Here is a 25,272-nt window from a genome sequence, read left to right on the forward strand (position 1 = left end):
GTCAGTGTTGTTTTGGGTCTACTAAATAAAACTGATGTGCAGCGCGCGCGGAACACGGTAAACTTATGTCCCCGGCTCCAGCCACAGGCAGCGGTGAGTGACAACCTGCGTCCCCGGGGTTTGCTTACTTTCACGGGTATAACGCGTCCCCTCCGCGGCGCTCTCTGGAGAGTGGTCAAAGACTCTTGTGTCCATGTCTCTACAGGGGAATTTAGACCCGGAGAGCGCGGGGAAGGGGGCGCGTTCTGCCCGTGAAAGTAAGCAAACCCCGGGGACGCAGGTTGTCACTCATCGCTGCCTGCGGCTGGAGCCCCCGACATAAGTTTACCGTGTTCTGCAAACGCTGTAGAATTAACATAAGTTTTATTCAGTAAACCCTTACAAATGCCATGTCGTAATGTTCCAAAATCGGACTTGTTGTGAGCCGAGGAGAGAGCGATGAGTCTGGATGAAGACGCTGAAAGCCCGGATATACTTTTTTAAGTTCAGCCTTCTTTCCGCTAATACGACGTGCTCTGCACGTAAACATCGCTTCAACTAGTTCAGAATGGTCCTCTACTTTATGCTGTTTCAGCTTCGCTCTTGGGATGTCATCTTTCGTCAATTTGATTGAGATTAGCTGTCGTAGTCGCTGTTGTTCTGCCATTTTCCCATGTTATTTCTCTGACGGCCTGAGAGGGCTTGCACGTTCATCCGCGACTTTTGTAGCGCTCATTAATATTCTGATGTCACGCCCGCGTTGATCTATTTAGACCTGTTTTAGCCCAAATTAATACTTTTAGACCTGTTTTAGCTCCAGTGATACTCGGAAGGACAAACATGTATGAATTACTACTTTGTTTGAAATACAGTATTCCATAGATCACAAACTATATTCAATCAAAACGACAGCAACACTAAAACCCAAAAAAAACAAGTGCTACAAGTCTCCAGTCCTTCCTCACAGTAAAAGTGTCCTCAGTGTTCAGTGGAGCTGTAGAGAACGTTCTCCACAGATCCTGAGGTCGATTCATCCTGGACGGTGCAGTACAGGTGACACGTCTCACTCTGAAACAAAAAACAACAACAACAATCACACTATTTACTGTTTATAAAAAGTCCAAATGTCCAACAACTCCTCACCTCATTCACATCTTTGCTTCGGTTTCCCATGACCGCTGCAGAAGCTGTCGAAATGAGTACATGAGATGTTTAAGTTTGAGTAAAACATTTTTTTTACAACATCTTTATTGATATATTGAATTAACTAGATATAGAAAATCATAATGTTAAAGTCATGTAGAACCTCACACAGAGAAGGACACAACAACAGTGTAAATGTCTGGTACAAACAAATACTGCTTCAGAGTATGGCCCAGCTCAAATGAACAAAATGAGATGTGATCTTATTGCAGGTTTGTGGGGCCAATCCCAAACACATAATTTGTGGATTTCTAGTTTGGATATTTCTATCAGAACTGTAAATCTCCCATAGAGTTACAGGCCCTTTCCCACCATTTGAGATTGTATATTTGGAGAAGGACTGTCTGCAGACGAGGGGCGGTGCCACGACTGGAGCTCCAGCACTGCTTCTGGTTAGGTTTAATTTTTGATAATTGACCCTTAATCAAAACCCTAACCTTATCAAACCTAACCATGGGGCTGTCGTTGATGAAAAACGTGTCCATTTCAAAATAATGTATCTTTTTTGCCCCTGACGGCAGCTGGACTCTTTTGTGTTAAAGGACAAATATTATGCTGTCTTTAAACATGCTCTTCAGTACCGTTACTTTTCATGTTTCATAATGAAAAAAATATGTATTTGTTTAGTACAAACAAAATTACATTTGGATCTCTCCCTCTCTATTGGCTGCAGAGGAAATTACACACACACAGTTTAAGATAAACATCCGGGTCCCAGCACACAGTTGTAATGATCGTGATTAGACGGGATAAATTCACAGAGCGAGCCTGGAGATGACTTATGAACTCACAAAATAGTAGAAAAGAGAAACGGAAACGGAAAAGGAAATGGAAAGGAAATGATTTTCTAATCAGGATTCATCAAACTAGCTGCTAAAAGCAACTCCAGGTATGTTTTTGATGAGGGAACAATAGTAGAACATGGTTAAAAGCTCAAAAAAGTTAATTTAGCATAGTATGTGTCTTTTGACTTTTCCCAAAACAAAATATTTGACTTTCTGTAACGATGGAGTCGTGTTGCCACAGCTTGAAACAATGAATATGCAGTTTATGAAACTCACCTCTGGAGCTGTCGGCACTGGGCACTGAGGTGATCACACTGTAGATTTTATCATCGTCTGCAACAAGCTTCAGGATGAAATAAAATCAATAAATGAGGATAAACAGGAAACACAGTAGGTTAAAGAAGAACAATAACCACCATGTGGCCACTGCGTTTGATTGGCTGATTCTGTGTGTTCACATACTCTGAAACAGACAACACTTTAGATTCAACACATAATATAGATCATTTAGGTGTAATATTTGAACATACCAACAGCCTTGCATCGTGAGCTTTGATAACGAGAAAAGAACACTGTTAAAACCTTTTCAAAACTACAAATGCAATTACTTTACAATTTAAAAAAAGAGTAATATTTTGTGATGGGTGTTTTATTGTGTTTTGAATTTTTTTTTAAAAGAGAAGAACTTCTTACCTTTTTTGGCTCTGGGTTTCTTTAAATGGAAAATAATAAATTCCATTCAGAAAATATTTGAAATTGCTTTTATTTTTAATTTACAGCAGTCTTTCTTACCATTTATTGGTTTTATGCAAAAAAAAGCTACCACCAAATTTACAAAGGCCACAAGAACTCCACACATTGTGCAAATCATCACCCACATCGGTTTGATTTTTCCTGAAAAACAAAAAAAGCAACTCAGTTTCTAGACAAGGTTTTGAGGGTTAAACTGACAAAACATCACATCAATCCAGCAGCTTTGTAACTATTATTATCATGGCCAATGCTATAAATTAGGATTTACAGTATTTACAAACTGGAGATAAACTTATTGTTATATTACTGTTACAATATTTAGCTGGATTTGAACCTGTGGTCTTCACTGGGTCTGATGGAGCTGTGGTCACATGGAGCAGTTTCACTTTGGTTGTGTCAACTACAGGAAAATAGAGAATAAAAAATGAAATAAACAGTAATTAAAGAAACCGTGTAATCATCACCCATGGCACATTTTAAGTGGTGAGGATGAAAACAGATCATCTAAAAACCGTTACCAGTCTCTGAGTCACTTCCTGTTTCATGTTGAGGGTCTGTGGTCTTCACTGGGTCTGATGGAGCTGTGGTCACTTTTGTCCGTTCACCTGCAAGAGAAAAGACAAACACAAACATATTAATCACATGGGGCTGGGGCACTTTGCTCCTGTCAGTTGCAAAAAAAATAATACATTTATTTAACTTAAAGATGCACTATGTAACATTTCTGGCAGAAAACATATCTATGTTATATAAATTACTCCACAGGTGTTTTCCTCCTAAAATATACTGATATGGTTTATGGTCAGCAGTGTTATTGTGACTGGAGACACCTTTCCACACATCTGACCTGTAACTTGGGAGGTGTCACTTGCTTGTCTCCATGGAGATGGATAAGCATAATGCCATACTGTGGAACATTCCAGACTAAGAAAAAGCTTCAGTTGAAGTCATCTGGACTCAGTTAGAAAAAATAGACGTTTCGACTCTCATCTCATTGTCAAACAATGACAATGACAATGACTCTTGGATGAGAGTCGAAACGTCTATTTTTTCTAACTGAGTCCAGATGACTACAACTGAAGCTTTTTCTACTATGGAACACGCCTGGACGAATGAGGGACTACACCGACACATTCCAGACTAAGTGATAAAATGTCCATGGAGACAAACAGGGGGTGTGTCCTCCACCAGGAAAGTTCCAGAGTGCACCTTTAATCAAAGATGTGTATTTAACCTGGTGTAAATGTAAATGCTTTTTATCTAAACTGTTACTTGGATCGACGGCTTCAGAGTCACTTCCTGTTTCATGTTTTTGGTCTGTGGTCTTCACGGGGTCTGATGGAGCTGTGGTCACTTTTGTCCTTTCAACTACAAGAGAAAAGGAACACAAAAATTATTTCCCACAATTTCACAAACAAACAATTCTGAACTAAAATTTAAAAGCTAAGCTAAGACGAGGTAAGTCTAACAAGCCTCAAAAAGAGAATAAACCCTCATTTCTGATCTCTTATGATCCACATGCCTTTTATGATTCTTCTTCTTGATATTACAGGTTGTATTTCTTTATTGTTGTTTCAAACTGTTTGCATTTTATTACCGTTGTCATTTTTATTTGTAAAGTGCTTTGTTAGTCCTGTTCTATAAAATATAACTCTATAAGTAACATTTACTTTTAAAAATAGTTTTACCTGAATCTTATTGTTACCTGGTCTGACGGCTTCAGAGTCACTTCCTGTTTCCTGTTTTGGGTCTGTGGTCTTCACTGGGTCTGATGGAGCTGTGGTCACATGGAGCTGGTTTGGATAATATTTACTCATGAAAACTGCAAAATAACACAGTTTCTGTAGTGAAAATACAACAAACTGTGAACACTTCAGAGTCAGGATTTGAGACTGACCTGACAGTTCATATTGTTCACTGCGAAGAGAGAGAGAGCTGGGTCTGTTTCCTAAAGTGTAGTCACAGCTGACCACTTTTCTCTGAACGTTATGGAAATGGGTCACAAAATCTGTTTTAGAGACATAAAACTGGCAGGACAATCTTTTTCCATTTGTCCATGAGTTAACAGTTGAATATGGCTGTGTAGATTCTCCAAAATACAAGTTACATTTGGATCCAGCAACAAAAGAAGACGAGGAACAGGCAATAATAACCTCTTTCAAACCGCTATCATAAGGCTGAAGACTAATCTCTGGTTTCATACCTGAAACAAAAGCATCATCAAAGCATGAATATTTACTTATGGAGGTGAATAGGTTTGTTCACATGACATCAAAACATTCTTGAATCCTAAAAAGTTTAAAATGAGCAGAACATTCTATGTCAGAATGTTTAATGTTGCAGATGTTTTTACCTTAATTATGTCTACAATTACTGGATCTCTCCACATGAGACAAAAACTGACACAAAGTGCAACGTCTTCTCTGTCAGTATAAATAAAGAAAGGTGCAATTATTTTTTTCCACATTACATCAAAACATGGTGCTATTATTCAATAGATTTAATAATAAGATTCAAAATAATAATTTGTGGTCATTGCCAAAAGTAACAGTGAATTACATTAAAGCATCAATCAATCAACAAAGACATGATGCTGTGAGTTGTTGTCGAGGTGAATATGACAAGCTTTTGTGGCCGATCCTAAACAAATAATGATCATGTGGATGCTGGATAGAAACTGTGAAATTCTACAACGTGAACGCAACCTATTCTGTGATTTTCAAGCTAAACTTAGTTAAAAGTTGTGTTTTATAACAAACAATTGGATTTAATCAATTACTTTTAAAATGAATGAATTAAAATGCCCTTCTCCTAAAGATTGTGTTAATGCATGTAGTAACTTACTTTGTAAGTTAACAGTGACAGAGGTTTGGTCACTATGGTCAGATGTAGAGATGGTTCGTCCCCATTCTTTAACATAATAACACTGGACTTTAACTTGAACAGGAGGTCTCTGGTTCAGCATCAGCAGATCAGAGCCTCTCACAGACTGAACACATGAAGAGTTTGTCCAGGATTGTCCTTCTGTTGTGTAGAAATAGCATCGAGACACAGAGACAGAACGTGGAGGTCGACAGTTTAGATGAACTCTGTCTGTCTCTGTGATCACTGATGGACGTGCAGTCAAAGTGGGAGGAGCCAGACCTGTCAGGAGCCAGAAACTTAAACTTAGCATTTATTTGTGTTAATTACATTCACTGTTGATCAAGCTTGTTTGTTTCTTTTAGACCTAATTAGCCAAACCAACGTAGAAAGAAGGGGGGGGATGTTCACTAGAGGTGAGCAGGGTCTATCAAGCTACTATCGTTTTATCAACGCGTAAAATTTTATGTGGAGCCAGACAAAGTCTTTTGAGGGGGGAGGGGGTCTAGAGAGAGACGAAAAAAATCAAGTCTTTTCAGCTTCAACCCATTTTGAGATGATCCCTAATAATCTACTTGTATTTTAAGAACTGTCAAGCTCTTTTGCTTTGGACCAGTGGATTTAATGCTGGATACTTTAGAAGACTCATTACCACAGTTAAGGACCTACATTAAGTGTAGTAAAATGTTTAATATGGTATAAATAAATCATTTAACTAAAATTGCATTAAGGCTCATCTGACAGTAAATTGTGACACTGTTGGTCACTGATAATCAGAGGATGTAAGATTAGGAGAGAAACTGCTTCAGGAGATTTAAATTATTATACACAAAAGCAAAAATCCATTGTCAACAATTAAAGCCAGTTTACCTTGAGCTGTGACCTCCAAAATGACATCTGTTGGGAATAAAATATATCAAAATCAAATACAAAACTTCTAAATTGTGGTTCTAAAACTTGTTAAGGGCGCTGCACCTGAACTTTGTCATGAAACGTGAAAACTAGTTCACTCAATGTATTACCTAATCCTTACCACTGTCTTAAATAATATATATTTTCGACGATTTGAGAACCTTTTAAAAAAAAAAATGCTCATGCTCATGTGTGCCGCACACTCACCTCCCACCCTCCTGTTCTTTTCAAGAGGCCGCCTACAATCAAACCTTCACTGCTACACGTTTGTTTATGAGCGCGATGGATTGCATCACATCTCGTCTCCGCAGATTTCCGTCTCTTCTGAGCTCAAACACAGTCTTTCTCTGTCTTTTTGTATTGTACACTGAAGGAATTCACTAAACACACCGGCATGTCAACCACGCATGCGCAGCCAGGGAAACGTGCTGCTCTCCTGGAGACGAGCAGGAACGAGCCTGCAGGTGTGCAGTAGCACGCAGGGAATGATCGACATGTGGGAGAACTTCTCGGCTGTCCACGCCACGAGGAAATGAGACTCAGATTGCTCGCCAAAAATCCTCTATTATTCTTTTAAATATTCCCCGGGTTTTGTGTTTTTTTTTTTGTGAGTTTGTAACATCTTTTCACAAATCTCTGAGCCCAGATCAAGTTTTGCTGTCACAGTAAAGCTAACTTTAGCATACTTATGTGGTCTCATTTTGAGCCAAAAAGAGGATTTTACAATATATCTGTACTGAACATATTTTACTTTATTACATGCAAACAATCAGGTTCAGGCCAAGTTACGGTCAGATCTGTGAAGCGGCGCTCTAACAGAGCAAGAATGGATGTTTTTCAAGGTATTTTCTAACAATAAAACATTCACAATAAAATACATGATGATTTATATGTTTATACAGTGGAAAATTCCAAGCAGAGCAATACCTGAAAAAAGTTACACTGTACATAAGCATAACATCCTATTTATTCATTATTACCCTCCTAATGCTGTGTTGCCATGTTTTTTCTACCCAATAGTACAAATAGATAATATGCATGAATAGATAATGGCTGTTGAATCTGTTCTGTGAAATCAAAGTATTCTAATATAACGTTTAATAATAAAAAATCTCACTCACTCATGCAGCAGAGGAGCAGCAGAGGTCCAGCCATGACAGACACAGAAGTGTGACAATGAAACCAGAGTCTTTTACAGAAGTGATGCAGCGGAAACCACACCACTGACGTGTGTCAGGGACACAAAGCTGTGAGTGAACTATGTGACTGCATTTATACAGCACTTTTCTACATTCAAGGCACTCAAAACACTTTACATCAAGGAACCACTCACCCATTCACTCACCCATTCACACACCATGTAGCGCAGACACTGGGGGCGAGGCAGGATAAGTGTCTTGCCCAAGGACACAACAGTAGTTTTTACTTGAAGCAGCTGGAATTGTGCTGCCAACCTGTGAGTCAGTGGATGTGACAGCTCTGCTATTGTATTTTTAAGTCGAGAGCTTGAATCGAACCGCCGACCTTCAGATCAAAAGATCAATGTTTCTTCAGCTCATTTCATTCGAGCTTCTTCTATGGTAGCATTTTTGTGAATTGACAGTCGTCCAATAATAATAATAATCTCTTACTCATTGTCTCCAGTACAAAAATAACACACCACAGTTTCACTTCTGAACAGTCTTGTCTTCCCTTTTCCTCAGAATGAATCAGAATCAGAAAAGGTTTATTGCCATCGTCAATGAACAGAATTCATATAGGAACTGGAACATAAACAATGATAAAACAACCTATCTAAGTAAAAAAGAAAAAAATATTTAAATCTGCTCCAGAGGTAAAAATAAAAATAGACAGCAGCGGCTGGTCCATTAAGGGCGCTGGGGCGCCGCCCCCTGTCAATCTGCCAACTATGTAAATTTTGTGTCTAAAAACAATATAATTAATTCAGAAATATCTTATATTCTTAGTGTAAATGTGTAAAATAATAATATATATCCATATATATATCTATAAATAGATATAGATGTATACTTTGTTTGCGCGGCGCGTGGTCTGCTGTTGGGGCGGTTTGAAAAGCGCCCCAGACACTCCCCCTAGAAAAGCAATGGGGATTTTTAGCCAATCAAATCACAATCAAAAGTGACTACTCACTATGGTTTTCTCCATAGGAAAATAGCGACTTTGGGGCGCTCCAGAAAGCGCCCTTTTGACACATACATGTGCGCGCGCCTACGCGGAAGTGCCACACGCGCCGTGTTTTCCGTGTTTACGTCTTAAAACTGCATCTACAGAGTCTGTGACAAAAGGTACGTCCAAAACGACTCAGAATGAGCTGCTCAACTGTTTCCTGGCTTTATTTGTGTTGAAAGTGGCTGATTTCTTATCAATCCGAACCGAGACATGTGATCTGTCAAACTCCGTGCTCGGTTACCATGACAACAAACACGCAGTTTTTTTAGTTAATTACTTGCATAAGGCTAACGCTAAGCATTAAGTATGCTTAACTTCTATTGATAAAAATATGCTTTTGTTATTTTGTTATTAGAAAACCCATGAAAGAAAGCCATAAATGACAACTTTCCATACAGGAATAATGTCTTTGATAATTAAATATAAAAATGTAAAATGTTACACATGTAGTTCAGGGTAACTAATGCCACTTTTTTGTTTTTTGTTGTGTTGTGTTTTTATTTCCTCTTAATGTAGTAATTGCTACTCTGCACAATAAGTGACAGTATCACTCAGATTTTTGATTTGCTCTTTTGGAGTGGAAATAAAGTGTGTTTACTTAATTTTCGTTTGTAAATGTGTATTTAAAATATGTATCCATACAGTCAATGTTAAAAATTTCAATTTTGGACATTTAAAAAAAAACAAAAACATGGTTTTGTCAAATAGCCCCCCCTATAATTTGTACCACCAGCCGCCACTGAAAATTGATAAAGTATTAAATGTCGACTATGGTCTGTCATTCTTTTGAAAGTAAAGCCTGGAACTGCCTGGACTCTCATACCCAAACTCACACTGCCATGATCTAGTGCTGCAACTAACGACCCTTTTGATATTCGATTAGTCTAGAGATTATACTTTCAATTAATCAAATAGTTGTTTAGAAGGCAAAAGTCATGGGATGAAAATATTTTCAAAAAAATTTGACCAAGATGAAGCTGAAATGAAGCTGTTTGAAGATCCTGGTGGAGCACAGGATATGATTATAGTCTTTTCAAGAGTTTCAAATGGGATAATGGGACAGCACAGACACGGGCTGGGCTTTGGAGACGCCCGGAACAACAGGAACAGCCAAAGAACAGACAAGACGATTTTTACCTTCCGTGCACAGACCTCACAGTCTGTGCACGGAAGGTAAAAATCGACTTTATTAAAACCCTGCTTGAATATTAAAATGTGTCAAATTAATAAACAAATATCGAATATATATTTGTTTATTTCATGGCCTCCTTGTTCACAACCACACCTACTATTATGTCATTTACATGCTTCATGTCACGTGACTGTGCTCGACCAATGGCAGCATACAGCGCAGTATTCAACCTGTGCCAGTAGCTTTCCGTAGGCAGACGTGTGTGGGGTGTGGATCTATTATCATGAGACAGCTGTGAACAAAGGCTGTTGCTGCCATTGTGTTTGTCAATACTGTGGATTTGGCCTCCTACTTGAACGAGACCCTACACAGCCTGTCCCCCTCCACCAGAAGTTTGAAGTCGCTCATGAAAACCATGATGCAGGTGACTTCAGACAGTGTCAGACTGAACTCAGCTCTTGTTTGAAGAGTCAGAGCAGTCACAGAGACTTGTTAAAGGTTAAAGGTGTAGGGCAAAGTTTCCACTGTGTAACATAGACATAGACATCCGTTATCAGATTGTCTCTATGGAGATGTTGTTGCATTGTCTGAATTGTTCCACAGTATGGCATTAAACATATCAATCTTGCATTTATTCAGATTAAGCTTGTCTTGGAATAACCTAAAAACTGTATTTGGCAAAAATGAAAGGTGTTTTCTGGTTAGGGTGCCACTACCTGCTTGTCTCCATGGAGATCTCATTGCGTTACATGAAATGCTACATGTTTGTTTGTTTGTTTGTTTGTTTGTTTGTTTTAGTCTAAAAGTGAACACACAAAGCATTTTACATTTGAATCAAATTTTATGAAAGAGAATCTTATGATCATATGTCCAGAGGTAGAAAAAAAAACAAATTATAAATACTCGCTTCACTGTAATTGAGTCGATATTTGTTTGGTAATTGTACTTTTTTGAGGCCATTTTTCAATCTGCACTAGTACTTGCACTTGAGTAAAATGTTGGCATGTAATTCTAAATGGTATTATTATTTTTTAAAACATGTGACTACTGAGTACAGTTCAAGTCTCAATTGTCGGCTTCTTTCCACACCTACAAACACATCAACAGCAAACAGTAGACTGATATTCTCAACACAAACTAATAGTACTTTCTTTATTAAACATGATGTGATCTTTTTAGTCTTGATTAAGCTAAAAAAAAACAAAAAACATTCAAAAACTGTTCACAACAGATAATTGAACTAACCTAAAACATCTCTCCTTCACCGTGGAACTCATCCAGATTTCTACTTCTTTCCAAGGAGGTTTTGTAGTTTTTCCTGGCCGAGAAGGAGGGTCTAAGGACAGGGGACGCTGGGACATCGCCAAGTCCCTATGAACATTGTTTAATTTGTTTTTCACTGATGCCCTCCGAGACAACTGCTCTTGAGATTTTGGACTTTACAAAAATAGATTGAATTGAACTGAACTAGTACCTTTCACTTTTGCAGTTAATACAACTTTGCAGTACTTGTACTTTAATACATTAATAGCCCTGTACATTTACTTAACAAATTTGCAGTGTTCTTTCCACCACTGAAAATGTCTGACAGTTTTGTTCTGAGGAAGAGGAAGGAAGTTTGGCAGCTCACAGGCTGTAGGTGAGAGGGCGATAGAAGTGAGAGCCTTATGAAGAACACGAGAGAAATATATATATATATTTTGTAATACCATCAGTAATTGAGTACATGTGTTAAGTGTTTTATATCATCCACAGATATATTCTGTAATATCTATGCATAATAATAAATGATAATAATATTGAGAATGTTGTCACCATCAGCTCAAATACAACCACACTGTTGGTGTAACACTTGATTTAACTCTTGAGCTTATAATGTATGATGTGATATTCTCTTCTCATCCAAGCGGATTAAGTGTCTTGAACACAAACACAAACAGCAGCGCACACTTGCACACACGCACACTCGCGCACAGCACACGCACACACACACTCACGCGCACACTTGCACACACTTGCACACGCACACACTTGCACACTCACACACTTGCACACACGCACACACACACACACACACACACACACACACACTTGCACACACACACACACTTGCACACGCACACACTTGCACACTCACACACTTGCACACACTTGCACACGCACACACTTGCACACTCACACACTTGCACACTTGCACACACGCACACACACACACACACACTCACACACTTGCACGCACACACACACGCACACACAATTTTTCAACAAACCTGTTGTAAAATTCTTGTGCTAAATTAGTAGTTCATTTTTCAGTCTGTTACTGAATTTTGCTTTGAAAACACAAATGGCACATTTATTGGGGCAATATATAGATTTGTACATTTATTTTCTTAAACAGAAACAGAAGTTTAAAAATGTATCAAAAGCATTAAAAATGACACCCAAAGTAGGTGTTATACACACAATATATATTGAATATAACAAATAAATTGAATATCGAACTTTTAAGGTAATATGGAATATTAAAAAAAAAAAACTCTAATATAATCCATGTGACTTTAGTGGTGGTTCATCTGCAGAGATCTGTATAAGACGTTCCTCATTGAGACGGAGTACGGTTCTTCAGGAACAGAAGCGTAGAGGTGATTCTGCTTTTCCTGAAATAAAAACATCCACAGATTCAACATCATTCAATGGAGCTCATAGAAAAAAAGCATTAAGGCTTAAATGATATTTAAACATTTTGGCTTTATTAGCATTAACATCTCAATGTTGACAACTTAAATCTAAATTACTACTTTTCTCTTATAATTTAGTAATTTTAAATGAATGTGTCTTGCCTCTGTTGTATGCTGGTTTATGAAGACATTTTATATGATATATAATCCAACAAAATATATGCAAAACCATATGGGAAATTTAAAGATCAAGTGCAACAGATTGAATTGTACCACTAGCCTCATTGACGTTCTAGAGCTCTACTTGTGTATAAGTCTCTCCATGGCCCAACACCAAAATACATCTCAGACTTGTGTGCGTCATATGAACCACCTCAGACTCTAAGGACCTCAGGGACCGGCCTCCTGCTGGTGCCAGAGTCAAAACCAGACACGGAGAATCTGCGTTCCAGGTCTATGGGGCAAAGGTCTGGAATAGCCTCCCCGAAGTCGTGAGACAGGCCCCCACCCCGGCTGTGTTTAAATCCAAACTAAAAACTGTTTTGTTTAGCCGCTTCTATGACTGACGTAATTTTACTTGGTTTTTAATATTTTAAAATACTACATTATTTCTATTATTTAACGTACATTGTTTTACATTTCTATAAATTGCATTATGTTTTTATTTTATTTTATTGTGTTGTAAACACTGTAAAGCACTTTGATTTGCAGTTTGTATGAATTGTGGTACAATTGACTCTAGAATCTAGAGGTTACAGAACAGTCCCAACAGTGCATAGTTCCACATGCAATGGAAAGAAGTCGACTCTAAGTGAAACAAATCTCATGATTTGTATTTTTCTTGTGGTTTAGCCAATGATTTTGAATACAGTCAATAATTCTTTCAATATACTTGAGTCATTTATTTTTTGCCACAAAGTAATATAAATGTTTGTGCTCTTTACCAGTTCACAGCAGTATGGGTCTAGTGAGGTCACTTTACCTAAAACAAAACACAAATATTAAAATAATGTTCAAATAAACCACGCAGTAAGACCATTTTATCTCGACAAAATGACCACTTGCTGCTTCAAAATGTGCTAATATGTTCCCACAATATTTAAAATGAGTGTAATCCCTCATTCGTCCAGGAGTGTTAAATTGTAGAAAAAGATTCAGTTGTAGTCATCTGGACTCTATTTTTAAGAAAAACAAGACGTTCTTGAGTAAGAGTCACTGAGAGACACTGTTTAAAATGTTTGAAATGTGTATGTATGTATGTATGAAGATTGTGTCACTGTAAAGACACATCATCACATCGATCAGGGTAATCAACAATAGCATTACCAGTTCCCATCCCTAAAAGCCGTTGCTACATTTCTCACCATTCTTTGGTTTTATGCAGAAAAAAGTCACCACCAGCATGACACTGCCCCCAATCACCCCACAGGCAGTCAGTATTATCATCAGCAGCATAATGATGAGTCTCCCTGTTACACAACATCCACATTACTCTTTCAGAAAGATAACATGTTTATGTCAGAAACTATGATTACAGTGTAGATTATGATTTTGTTCTTTTTTGTCCTTCTTACCTGAGCTGTGAGTCTTCCCAGTCACAGGTGCATGGGTTTGGCTTGTCTTTGTTTCAGAGTTGAATGAAGTATGAGTTGTGGTTGAACTCGTTGTCGAGGTTGTGGATTGTGTTTCTGCAAAATATTTAATTTTAAAGATGTAAAGGTCAGTTGTGGACTTTAGTCAACTACCTTAGTTTTTACCATAATGAATGAAGTGATACCAGTGATGACTGTATAGAGAACCTTTCAGTACATACATAGTTTGACATAAAAATCATTCTTTTAACTAACTTTGAACCCCTGTTGATCTCATTTCACTTTGTGGAGATGCTGAAGTTGTGGACGCCTGTTTCACAACATAATAACACTGGATTTGAACTTCAGCAGGAGGACTCTGGTCAGCAGATCAGAGCCTCTCAGAGTGTGGGTACAGTTTGTGATGTTCAGAGGTTTCTCACTCACAGTGTAGTAACAAAGAGAAGTAGAAACATAAGATGGAGGCTGACAGTGGAGAGTAAATCTGTCTTTCTCTGTGATCACAGAAGGAGTCACGGTTAAAATACGAGGAGCCAAATCTGCAAAATATAAAGGTGAATTCACACCGCTCCGTCCAAATTCCCGCCGGACGCCCGAGTTGGACGCCTGTATATTTAAAGGCATCCAGAGCGTCCAAAGTTTAAGATAAGATAAGATGTTCCTTTATTGTCCCACATGGGGAAATTTCATTGGTGCAACGCAGGTAGATACAGAGGTAGATACAGAAGAACAGATCACTTATAGGAAGTCTGAAAAACACTTTCAGTAGAAGATCTCCTATAAATAAATAAAAACTCCCATAGACAAATAAATAAATAAATACATAAATACCATTGCATGTGATCACGACAGTAATCACCCCCGATTCGCTGCGACATAAATGCTCAAAACGCACCACAAAAATGCTGGACGCTCAAGGCGCGCGTCCACATAGACAAGATTCAAATGTTAACTTTATGGCTTCAGTTAATTCATTTTGTGGTTTGAGCAGGTTTTTGTGAAATGGCATGTTTTGACCCATTCTAAATAGTGTTTGTACGTTCACACCAGTTCTATGGTGGAAGTTTTACTGTGGCTTTAAGCAGGTTGTACTTTTACTATCCCAAATGTGAAAATGAGAAGTCTTGTTTTTAATCCTAACCTTAAAGATTGAATAGGATTTTTCGCCGATTTGAGAACTCAAGCGACTGTTTTTTTTAAAAATGAGCATGCGCACACTCACCCTCTACCCTCCTGTTCTTTCCAAGAGGCCATACCATCAAACCTCGTGCATAAGATAAGATAAGATATTCCTTTATTGTCCCACATGGGGAAATTTCATTGGTGCAACGCAGGTAGATACAGAGGTAGATACAGAAGAACAGATCACTTATAGGAAGTTTGAAAAAGCACTTTCAGTAGAAGATATAAACTATATATATATATATATATATATATATATATATATATATATATATATATATATATATATAATAACTGCCATATATATAACTGCCATATATATAACAAAAACTCCCATAGACAAAAGGGATGGAGGGGAAAAAATAAAGATAAAAATAAATAAATAAATACATAAATACCATTGCATGTGATCATGACAGTAATTGCACATGAATATGTTTCATGACGGCACATGGATTGCAGATGAATTTCACAGTAATTGCACATGAATCACGACAGTAATTGCACATATGACGGAATTGCACATGGTTAGGTCAGTATTGCGAGTGTTCAGGACTAACAGTGTTTGTTATAAAGTCTGACAGCAGCAGGAAGGAAAGACCTGCGAAACCTCTCCTTCACACAGCGAGGGTGAATCAGTCTCTCACTGAAGCTGCTCTCCAGAGCAGAGAGTGTCCTGCAGGGGGCGACACTCATGGTCCAGCATAGATATGAATCTAGCCAGGACCCTTCTGTCCCCCGCCTCCTGCACCGAGTCCAGAGCACAGCCCAGGACAGAGCTGGACTTCTTGATGACTTTGTCCAGCTTCTTCCTCTCGCTCTCTGTGATGCTGCTGCTCCAGCAGGCCACACCTACAGGAGCTGATGCCACCACAGAGTCATAGAAGGTCTTCAGGAGTGGCCCTGTCACTCCAAAAGACCTGAGTCTCCTCAGGAGGTAGAGCCGACTCTGGCTCTTCCTGTACAGTGCGTCTGTGTTATGAGTCCAGTCCAGTTTGTGGTTCAGATGAACACCCAGGTACGTGTATGAGTCCACTCTCTCAATGTCCCGTCCCTGGATGTTCACTGGTGAGGAGGCAGTGGGGTGATGTCTGCGGAAGTCCACCACCATCTCCTTGGTCTTCCCCGCGTTGATGAGGAGGTGGTTCCGCTGACACCAGTCCACAAAGTCCTGCGCCAGTCCCCTGTACTCCACATCATCGTCGTCTGTGATGAGTCCGACGATGGCAGAGTCATCAGAGAACTTCTGCAGGACACAGCTGTCCGTGTCATGTTTGAAGTCTGCAGTGTAAAGGGTGAAGAGAAAGGGCGCAAGGACAGTGCCCTGGGGCGCCCCCACACTGCAGGTCCGAGTGTCAGACACACAGTCCCGGGCTCTCACAAACTGGGGTCGGTCCGTGAGGTAGTCCAGGATCCACTCTGCCAGGTCATACTCCACACCAGCCGTCTCCAGCTTGTCCCTCAGGAACAGCGGCTGGATGGTGTTGAAGGCGCTGGAAAGATCGAAGAACAGGATCCTCACAGCGCTGCCAGGCTTTTCCAGGTGAGAGAGAGAGTGGTGCAGCAGGGAGATGATGGCGTCCTCCACTCCGATGCCAGGCCAAACTGCAGCGGGTCCATGGCTGAGCTCACAGTGGTGCGGAGGTGGTCCAGGACCAGCCACTCCAGTGTCTTCATCAGGTGGGACGTGAGAGCCACAGGCCTGAAGCTGTTGAAGTCTTTGGCGCGCGGTGTCTTAGGCACAGGTACCAGACAGGAGGTCTTCCAGACCTGTGGTACCACCCTCAGCTTCAGGCTCATGTTGAAGACATGCTCCATAACTCCACACAGTTCATCTGCGCAGGACTTAAGGAGCCTGGGGCTGATGCCGTCAGGTCCTGCTGTGACAGTCAGTGGTTGGCAGGGGGAGTATGTGCTGGGGGAATGGGTGAGTCCAGGCGAAGTGGGGAGCTGATGGTCCGGGGCAGAGAAGTGAAGAGGAACAGATGCAGGGCATTGTCCAGCTGTGGAAGAGGGAGCATGCAGCTGTGCAGGGAGAGGGGCGGGTGACCGATCAAATCTCAAGAAGTGAGCATTTAAATCATTCACCCACTGTAGATCCCCTTCTGTCTGGGCAGGGGGGATTTTGAAGCCCGAGATGGTTTTCAGGCTTCTCCACACTCCCTGAATGTTCTTCTGCTGCAGCTGCTCCTCCATCCTCCTCTTGTAGCCGGCTTCCGCCTGCCTGATCTTCCTCCTCAACTCCCTTTGTACAGTCCTCAGCTCCTCCTTGTTCCCTGACCTGAAAGCTCTCTTCTTCTCCTTCAGCAGAGCCTTCAGTTCACGGTTAATCCATGTCTTGTTGTTTGGAAAACACCGCACCGTCCGGGAGGGAACAATGTTCTCAAAACAGAAGTTGATGTAGTCCGTGATGCACTCTGTGATGGTGTTGATGTCCTTCCCATGTGGGCCATAGAGCTCAGTCCAGACAGTGGTGCTGAAGCAGTCCCTCAGAGCCTCCTCACTCTCAGCAGACCATATCCTCACCTCAGGGGACACCACAGGCTGCCTGCGCACGATGGGTTCATACACAGGCCTCAGATGTACAAGGTTGTGGTCCGAGCTACCCAGGGGAGGGAGGGGGGAAGAAGAATAAGCCACTTTGGTGTTGGCAAAAAACAAGTCCAATGTTCTATTGTTTCTGGTGGGGCAGGTAACATACTGGGTGTAAGAGTGTGTTTTGAAACTTCCTATAATCTGTCCTTTCCTCCTCTTCTACTGCGTTGTAACAACGAAATTTCCCCTTGTGTGGATATTAAAGGATTATCTTATCTTATTTTATGTTGGTAGACCAGAAGAGGGAGAAGCGTGGTTAAAGTCACCCGAGACGAGGAAGAGAGCCTGTGGGTGCTGTGTTTGCAGCCTACAAGTGCAGGAGAGCAGTGCTTCACAAGCATATTCAGCATTGGCAGACGGGGCCACATAGACTGCGATCAAAATCACGTGTGAGAACTCCCGGGGCAGATAATATGGCCTCATGCCAATAGCCAATAGTTCAATATCCCTGTTACATAGCTGCTCTCTCACTGTGCAGTGTTCGGGTTTGCACCAGCTCGTGTTCACATACACAGCCAGACCTCCTCCTCTTTTCTTTCCGCATTCTCTCGTTCTGTCTGCCCGCAGTAGAGTCTGGCATTTCTGCTGTTAACCAGGTCTCTGTGAAAATCAAGATGCTGCTTTCCCTATAAATCCTCTGGGCCCGCATGAGACTCGCTATTTCCGTCATTTTATTTTGAAGGGACCTCACGTTACCCATGACTACGGCGGGAACCGGCTTTCTATTTCCTCCTCTCTTCTTACGGATTTTACGTCCAGCCCGTCTGCTTCGCTTCGTTTTCCTTAGGATGTCCGCCGGGATAACGTGACGATCTCCGGGTAAGACGACTGTTCTCCGCAGTTTCATGAGTTCTTCCTTTGTGTAAACGCGGTACGGCGCCGGCCGGGGGCGCGGGGGGGCTCGGCGCCGAGGCACATCGCGACGTAAACACCCAATCCAGCCGAAGAAAGTCAAAACAAGTTAATTAAAGCGATTCCATTGCTTGTCCCGATCGTTCGTGAAGTTCCTCTTTTATATAAACGTGTACCGCGGCACGCCGTACTTTAGCGACGGCCGAAGGGCGCGGGGGGGGCTGGGGGCTAGCTCAGAGTTAGCTCACATCACGACTATACGACGAAAAACACTCAAATCCAGCCGAAAAAAGTCAAAAACAGTTGAATAAAAAACGATTCCAGCACGTGTCAGTATCATACAGTAAAATAGAAAAAAAATATTTACAAAATATAGCAGATAAAGCACAATAAGTGTGAAAAAAAAGAGGAGCGTTTACACCGGGCTGCTAGCTGTACCAGCGCCTTATGACGATATGAGCATGACATGACATGAGCATGCAACAGCGCCGCTGCTACAGTGGCATTAGTTTATTAGCGCGACCGGATCGCGTCACATCTCTCGTCTCAGCAGATTTCCATCTCTTCTGAGCAGCTCGAACACAGACTTTCTCTGTCGCTCCTCAGCCATTTTTGTTCTTTGCGGTCCGAAGCGTGGAGCTACACTGAAGGAAATCGCTGCTAGCTTTGCTAAACACACACCGGCATATCAACCAGGCATGCACAGCTAGGGGAACGTACCATGGGAACATCCCGAAAATGTCCTGGGAACAAGCCAGAACGAGGCTGCAGGTGTGCAGTAGGACGCAGGCAGGGCCGGCCCAGCCTATAAGCGAACTAAGCAGCCGCGTAGGGCCCCGAGGCTTTAATAGGGCCCCCAATCTGGCAACCCGTTTTATGCGAAGTGCAAGCGCAGCGTGCGCGGCAGCGCACACAGCGGTAACATATAACGCACAAACCGCATTTATTTGTAATGACAATCTGGCAACCGAGACACCAAACCTGTGCTGATTGGGCAACTTCATTGTGTGCGAGCAGAACGAGAGCCAAACATAAACACAACAGAACGTGGTCCCTGCGTGGTCATCATGTCCAGAGGAATATATCCCCCCGATGCCGAAAAACGAAAGAAGAAACTTCTTGACGATGTAAAGAAACTGCAAACTCAACAACACTCTCCAGGTATTGAACTTATCTTACAAAGAGACGGTTAATGCTGCTGTTTGAAACAACACGATTCTGTCACGTTAGTTCGCTCAGGCTGGAGGCGACGAGAGCTCTGCCCCGCGCACAATATGTGTCTGAATGAAAGATAATAAGCTTAACATTTACACCAGCCCGGTAGTATTAGCTGCAGGTGAGGCCGGTGAGGGGCGTCTATGCCCCGGTCACTAAGAGGCGGAGATCCAGTCCGGACGAACGCCGTCTCGTCCAGAACCTCTGACGTGAAACTTTGGAGTGAACAGTGTGCGGCCCCTGTCCCGGGCCCCTGTCCCGGGCCCCTGTGCAGCCTCAGTCAGAGATGAGCGGGTTTGAGTTTGCGTCCCTCTCTCTCACATAACCATGTGTGAGATCAATCGTGACTCGTGATGTCTGTTTTACTTTGACTTCTTAAAGTGCAATGAGAGGAACGTAAAGGTTTATGCACGTAAGGTCCATCAGCCAATCACATCGCAGCATTGTTTCATGCCGGAGTCCAGTGTGTGATGTTCTGATCAGAACAAACATTTATATTGTAATTCACTTTTGATAGAGCAGTAAAACATTTAAATTGATTTAAAAAGCATCGTTAGACTATTTGTTATAAATTATAATAAATTGATAGTGAAAAATAACCAGACATATTATGATTACGTCTGTTATAGAATAATACTATATATTTTTATACAAAAGTGGCAAAGTTGCAGAAACGCAGTCTCTTCACTATAGCAAGGTTTGGACCTTCACTTCTAGTTCTGTTCATTCTCTGGGAATAACATGTTTGCACTGTGTAGCTTTATGAGTGTTATCAAGCAATGCTTATGCCATTTGTTTAATTTAGTATAACTTGTTTTGTCACTTTGGCAAGCAGGAACAGTTGGGAGCTGTAAAAGATAAATTAGTAAGGATAACTATTGCTTTTACATTTTCAGTTAAAATTAATCAATTTGACCATAATTATTTTTCATAGCCAATATTGTATTGAGTAATTAAGTACACTAATGTATTAATAACTTAGTCATTTTCTCCTGGCACAGTTTCATCACATCATCATTTTATAGCATTACAACCTCAACATTTTACTCTTACTTTAGCCGGCTGGACCACATTAAAATGCAGCAGAAGACCCAAAAAAGGTCTGAAAATCTCTGGGGGAGGGCCCCCAGACCCCCCCCCCCCTGTTCATTAATTTAAACTAATGTGCTAATGTGGCTGTAGACGCTTAACGCCCAAAAACATATCTGGGATGTGTGTTATTTGTACAGGGAGTAGAGGTGATGTCAGCGGAATATCAAGTTGCATTGTGGGATTTAAGTTCTCAATATTTGAGCTTGTGAGGTGCTGAGAATAAACTAACTGGCAAACGGATGCCCTCGCGTTTTGGTGCGCTTTGTTTGCGTTGAAGAAAGTTGTTTACTGACAATGGCAATAAAACTGATTCTGATGACGTAGTGAGGGGCCCCCAAAAATGTTTTCGCTTAGGGCCCCCTGAAGGCTTGGGCCGGCCCTGGACGCAGGGAATGATTGACATGTAAAAGAACTACTGTCCACGCCACGAGGAAATGAGACTCTAATTAGTTGGCAAAAATCCTCTATTTAACCTTTAAATAAACTAAATAAATAAATAGACTAACCAGGAGAGTGTGGGATGTGTTATTCATTATTTGAGAGTATGTTAATAATCAGAGCTCAACCAATTGAGCAAGAGTTCTCTAGTTATTGATCTGCTGCTGAACGTTGTGTGTGGATTTATTAGGGCTGATAAGCCCTCTGTCTAAGTCGTGCAAGGCTCTACAGCTCTGGTGCAGTTGCACCGCTGATAAATCAGCGACCACTTGTGTCTCTATGGGTCACAGACAAAGATGGATTTGTGCACCAGCCGTGTGGTCCGCACTTACTCACAGCCATCTGTACACCTGAGTGAGCTCTCCTCTTCACCTTGAGTGTCTATTTTCCTTTTGTGTAGCCAATTTGGGTGAATTAGATTTGGAATAATCATTCTCTAAGTGTTTTACTATTGATTTTTACGTCGACATTAATGAAAAGTTGAGCCATACCTTTAACAGTCACTGTCATTTTGTCACTGTGAGTAGATGGATCTTCATTTTCAAAGTAGTAACATTTAACTTGAACTTCAGCCGGGGGGTGCTGGTTCTTCATCAGATCAGGGCTTTTCAGAGTCAGGACACATGAAGACCTCTTCCACGTCAGTCCACTCAGAGTGTAGAAAGAACATCGGGATGCAGAAACGTAATGGGGTGGCTGGCAGTACAGGGTCACAGTGGCTGACTCTGTAATCACTGATGGATGCACAGACAAAGTTGGCGGGCCAAGATCTGAAAACCAAGAAAATATTAGCATATTCCTGGGTCAAGTTGATGCTAAAGAAGGAAAAAAAAAATTCTCATCCTCCATGAGTTGGGCCAGGGAGCTTAAGCGTTCTGCACAGTATTTTCAATGTTCCTGCACTTTTATTGACTAAGATATTGGGTGTTTCTGGTGCTCAAGGCCTTTTCATGTGCAGCCATTATCAGGGCCTCTGTGCTGTCCTTCAGTCCGGCCCACTCTAGCCATTGGTAGTGATATCAGCCACTTCAGTTATGTTTCGGTGGTACATCCCAGGTAGGGCCTTTCCCTCCATGATGGTCCCTCCAGCACCTCATCCTCTTTTCCCCTGTGTCTGAGACATTCACTGAGTACGTCATCTGTTGGGGCCTTGTCCTTGATGTACTGATAGTGGCTCTCACACTCACTTCAAGATATTATTTAAAAAGTATTACACTGCACAGTTTCAGTAAGATGATGTCCAATAATAATCAAAGCAACATCATTAAACTTGATTCAACACGTTTTGAAGAGACAAGGATGTTGCATGGGTTTTTATGGGGGCCTGGCCTGAAAAGTGTGAGAACTTTTCCCTTTTCCAAGAGACTTTCTGATTCAATTAGCTGTACCTTGTGTCCAGTTTGCCTTCTGTTCATTCTCTTATTTTCTGGTGATTTACTGCCTCTTTCAGAGTAGTTATTTATTGGGGCTTCTGACCAAATCTCTGGTCGGGGAGTTGCTGTTAACTCCCCTCTGACCTGGCGTCCTGGCATCCAGCCCATTTTTTATCAAAGTTTTATTTTTAATACATTTGACTAGAGTGTACATTAAATAAAAATCAGCTAATTTAGAAATTCAATCTTACCTCGTACACTGATAACTTTCCTCTCACTGTGTGGAGAAGGTGTGAGGTTGAGGTAAAAACATGTTACAGCTACTTCACCAACAGAGACTTTGCCCACTAATGACAAAAGTTTACTCCCGCTCAGAGTTTGATGACATGCCATGTTTGTGGCTGGAGTTTTTCCAAACATGTAGTAGCAGTCAGCCTCAGGAGCAGGAGTCTGACAGTTCAACTGCACTGATCCAGTTTTGGTGATGATCTCCGGCTCCACACTCAGTTTAGGAGCACCCAGGTCTGAGTCTGGTCAAACGAGAGAGTACAAATAAACGGTCCCATTGCTCATCTTATTATTCTGTGCCATTGTAATATTGTTCCCTCATTACAAATAAACCAAAATATAATTCACTATTTTGCCTATTTTGGCCGTCACTTGCTCACATCCACTGATCTCCTGCTCCTCAGTGTTTTTAAAGTAGAAACACCTTAATGGATTTGTTCAGATTAGGGCTGCATTGCCTACTTTTTGACATTATTGAATGTGTATTTCACACTGTATCCCTAACAATAACGTCCATGAAAAAGCTTTCTTTGAGCAAGTACTGTAATGAAATAAAAAACAAAAAAACAAAGGTGAACTTTAAAAGTTTAGTTTATGTTCATGGCATGGTTAAGTTTTTCAATGCTTTTGGCATTCAGGCTACATATGGTTAACACACTAACAAACATAACGTAACATTTTATATAAGTCTATTTTGAGCCACCTTTAAAAATAGGCAAGATGAATTTACCTTGTCCATTGATCTCAGAAAACAAAGTTGTGAAGAAAGAAATGTATATTAACTTGGATGTCCAATTGAAAAAATATCTCTTAAAATGATTTAGGTTGTGCTGCCCGGTGGTGGAGTAGTTAAGGCGACAGCACACATGCCAGGCTCCACACGCAGCCAGTCGCAGTGTCGTGAGCTCCAACAATTTATTGTATGTCCTCCCTTCTCTCATCCCCATTTCACACTAAGCTGCCCTGTCTAATAAAGCCTATGGGCCAAAAAAACCTTAAATATTTTTGTATTTAGGTTGATCATATATAACATATTTGAAAATTCAGACTGTGAATATGACTTCCTAATGTCATAACTTAAAAAAGTAGTTGAAATGTATGTGAGCATAAGTAATATCCCTGTGTGGAATCTACCAAAATATAGACAAATCATACAGGTACTGTTAGTATTCAGTGGAAATTTGCTGGTGACACATTAAACATGTGTAATGTTATCCAGTAAATATAAGCAGATAAAGCAAAATATAAGCAGATAAATAAGTATAAAGTATAAAAATAGAAGTAATTTACAACAGTTTGTTGACTTACTCATAATGATGACAAGAAAAAGATGTCCAGCCATTACGACCTGCTGTGTCAAACTGCAGAAGTGTTCAACCACAGTTCATTTATCACAGGAAAACCTAGGGTTTATTTTCAGACATGTGGAGGCTGAATCGACCTGCGTGTGTGACAAACAAGCAGCACTCTGCCCGAGCTAATGCCACCGCAGTAAGTGTAGCTTTTGACAAAAGGTGCATCACAATTCACAAACCTGTGCTCCATAGGACAGACTTCACTTGCACTGTCAGACTCCCTTTGATGATTCTGTGCTCTTCTTCAAGTTTGAACACATGTGCTGTAACTGGAGGGGTTGCTTGCTGTGCATGGATCCGATGGTTGGGAAAACAGGAGCTCTTAGAGCAGGCCTGGGGGCCAAATGCAGCCCTCAGATAAATCTTTCTTGGCCCTCAGGCTTCCTGGTAAACCCTAGGCAGTACTTTATACAACAAGTGTATACAATATCAAACAACTCAAATATTTAGGGTGTCCTATACTGTAAATTAGGTTCTAAACCTGAATACAATTCTGGTGTCTCAGGATACCTGTGCGGTTCACTGTAACAACTACCGGCCTGTGGTCTACATCCCTGACCCAGAATCCATCAAGACACAGAGAAATGCACTGGGACTCAAACCCCAAACCTGCTTGTTTTGCGCGCACTGTGCAGCACCTTGAATATTGATCTGAAGTATGTTATGTGGGCTCATGCAAATAAGTTGGCTTGAATATATCCAACATGAAAATATTTTATTTTGATCAGATTAAAGGCAATTTAGTCTCAATTAACATGTTAGCCATTGGTACAACTATCTGTCAAGAAGACAAAAT

At 40.9% G+C, this 25,272-nt stretch overlaps 2 long non-coding RNA genes across 2 annotated transcripts; both read right to left on the reverse strand.

The window, feature by feature from the left end:
- Positions 1-873: 873 nt before the first annotated feature.
- On the reverse strand, positions 874-2,311 carry LOC140351209 (uncharacterized). Its single transcript, XR_011925342.1, has 3 exons — positions 2,244-2,311; positions 1,123-1,166; positions 874-1,047 (listed from the first exon to the last, which is right to left on the reverse strand). It is a non-coding gene; the product is annotated as an uncharacterized lncRNA (long non-coding RNA).
- Positions 2,312-5,534: 3,223 nt separating this feature from the next.
- Positions 5,535-7,661, reverse strand: LOC140351406 (uncharacterized). The gene is made up of 3 exons (XR_011925360.1): positions 7,616-7,661; positions 6,453-6,479; positions 5,535-5,864 (listed from the first exon to the last, which is right to left on the reverse strand). It is a non-coding gene; the product is annotated as an uncharacterized lncRNA (long non-coding RNA).
- Between the last annotated feature and the right edge of the window lie 17,611 nt (positions 7,662-25,272).

The sequence above is a fragment of the Eucyclogobius newberryi genome, unplaced genomic scaffold (genome assembly GCF_026437365.1).
Source record: "Eucyclogobius newberryi isolate DKJ021-1_F unplaced genomic scaffold, fEucNew1.0.hap1 SCAF_8, whole genome shotgun sequence".
Taxonomy (NCBI): domain Eukaryota; kingdom Metazoa; phylum Chordata; class Actinopteri; order Gobiiformes; family Gobiidae; genus Eucyclogobius; species Eucyclogobius newberryi.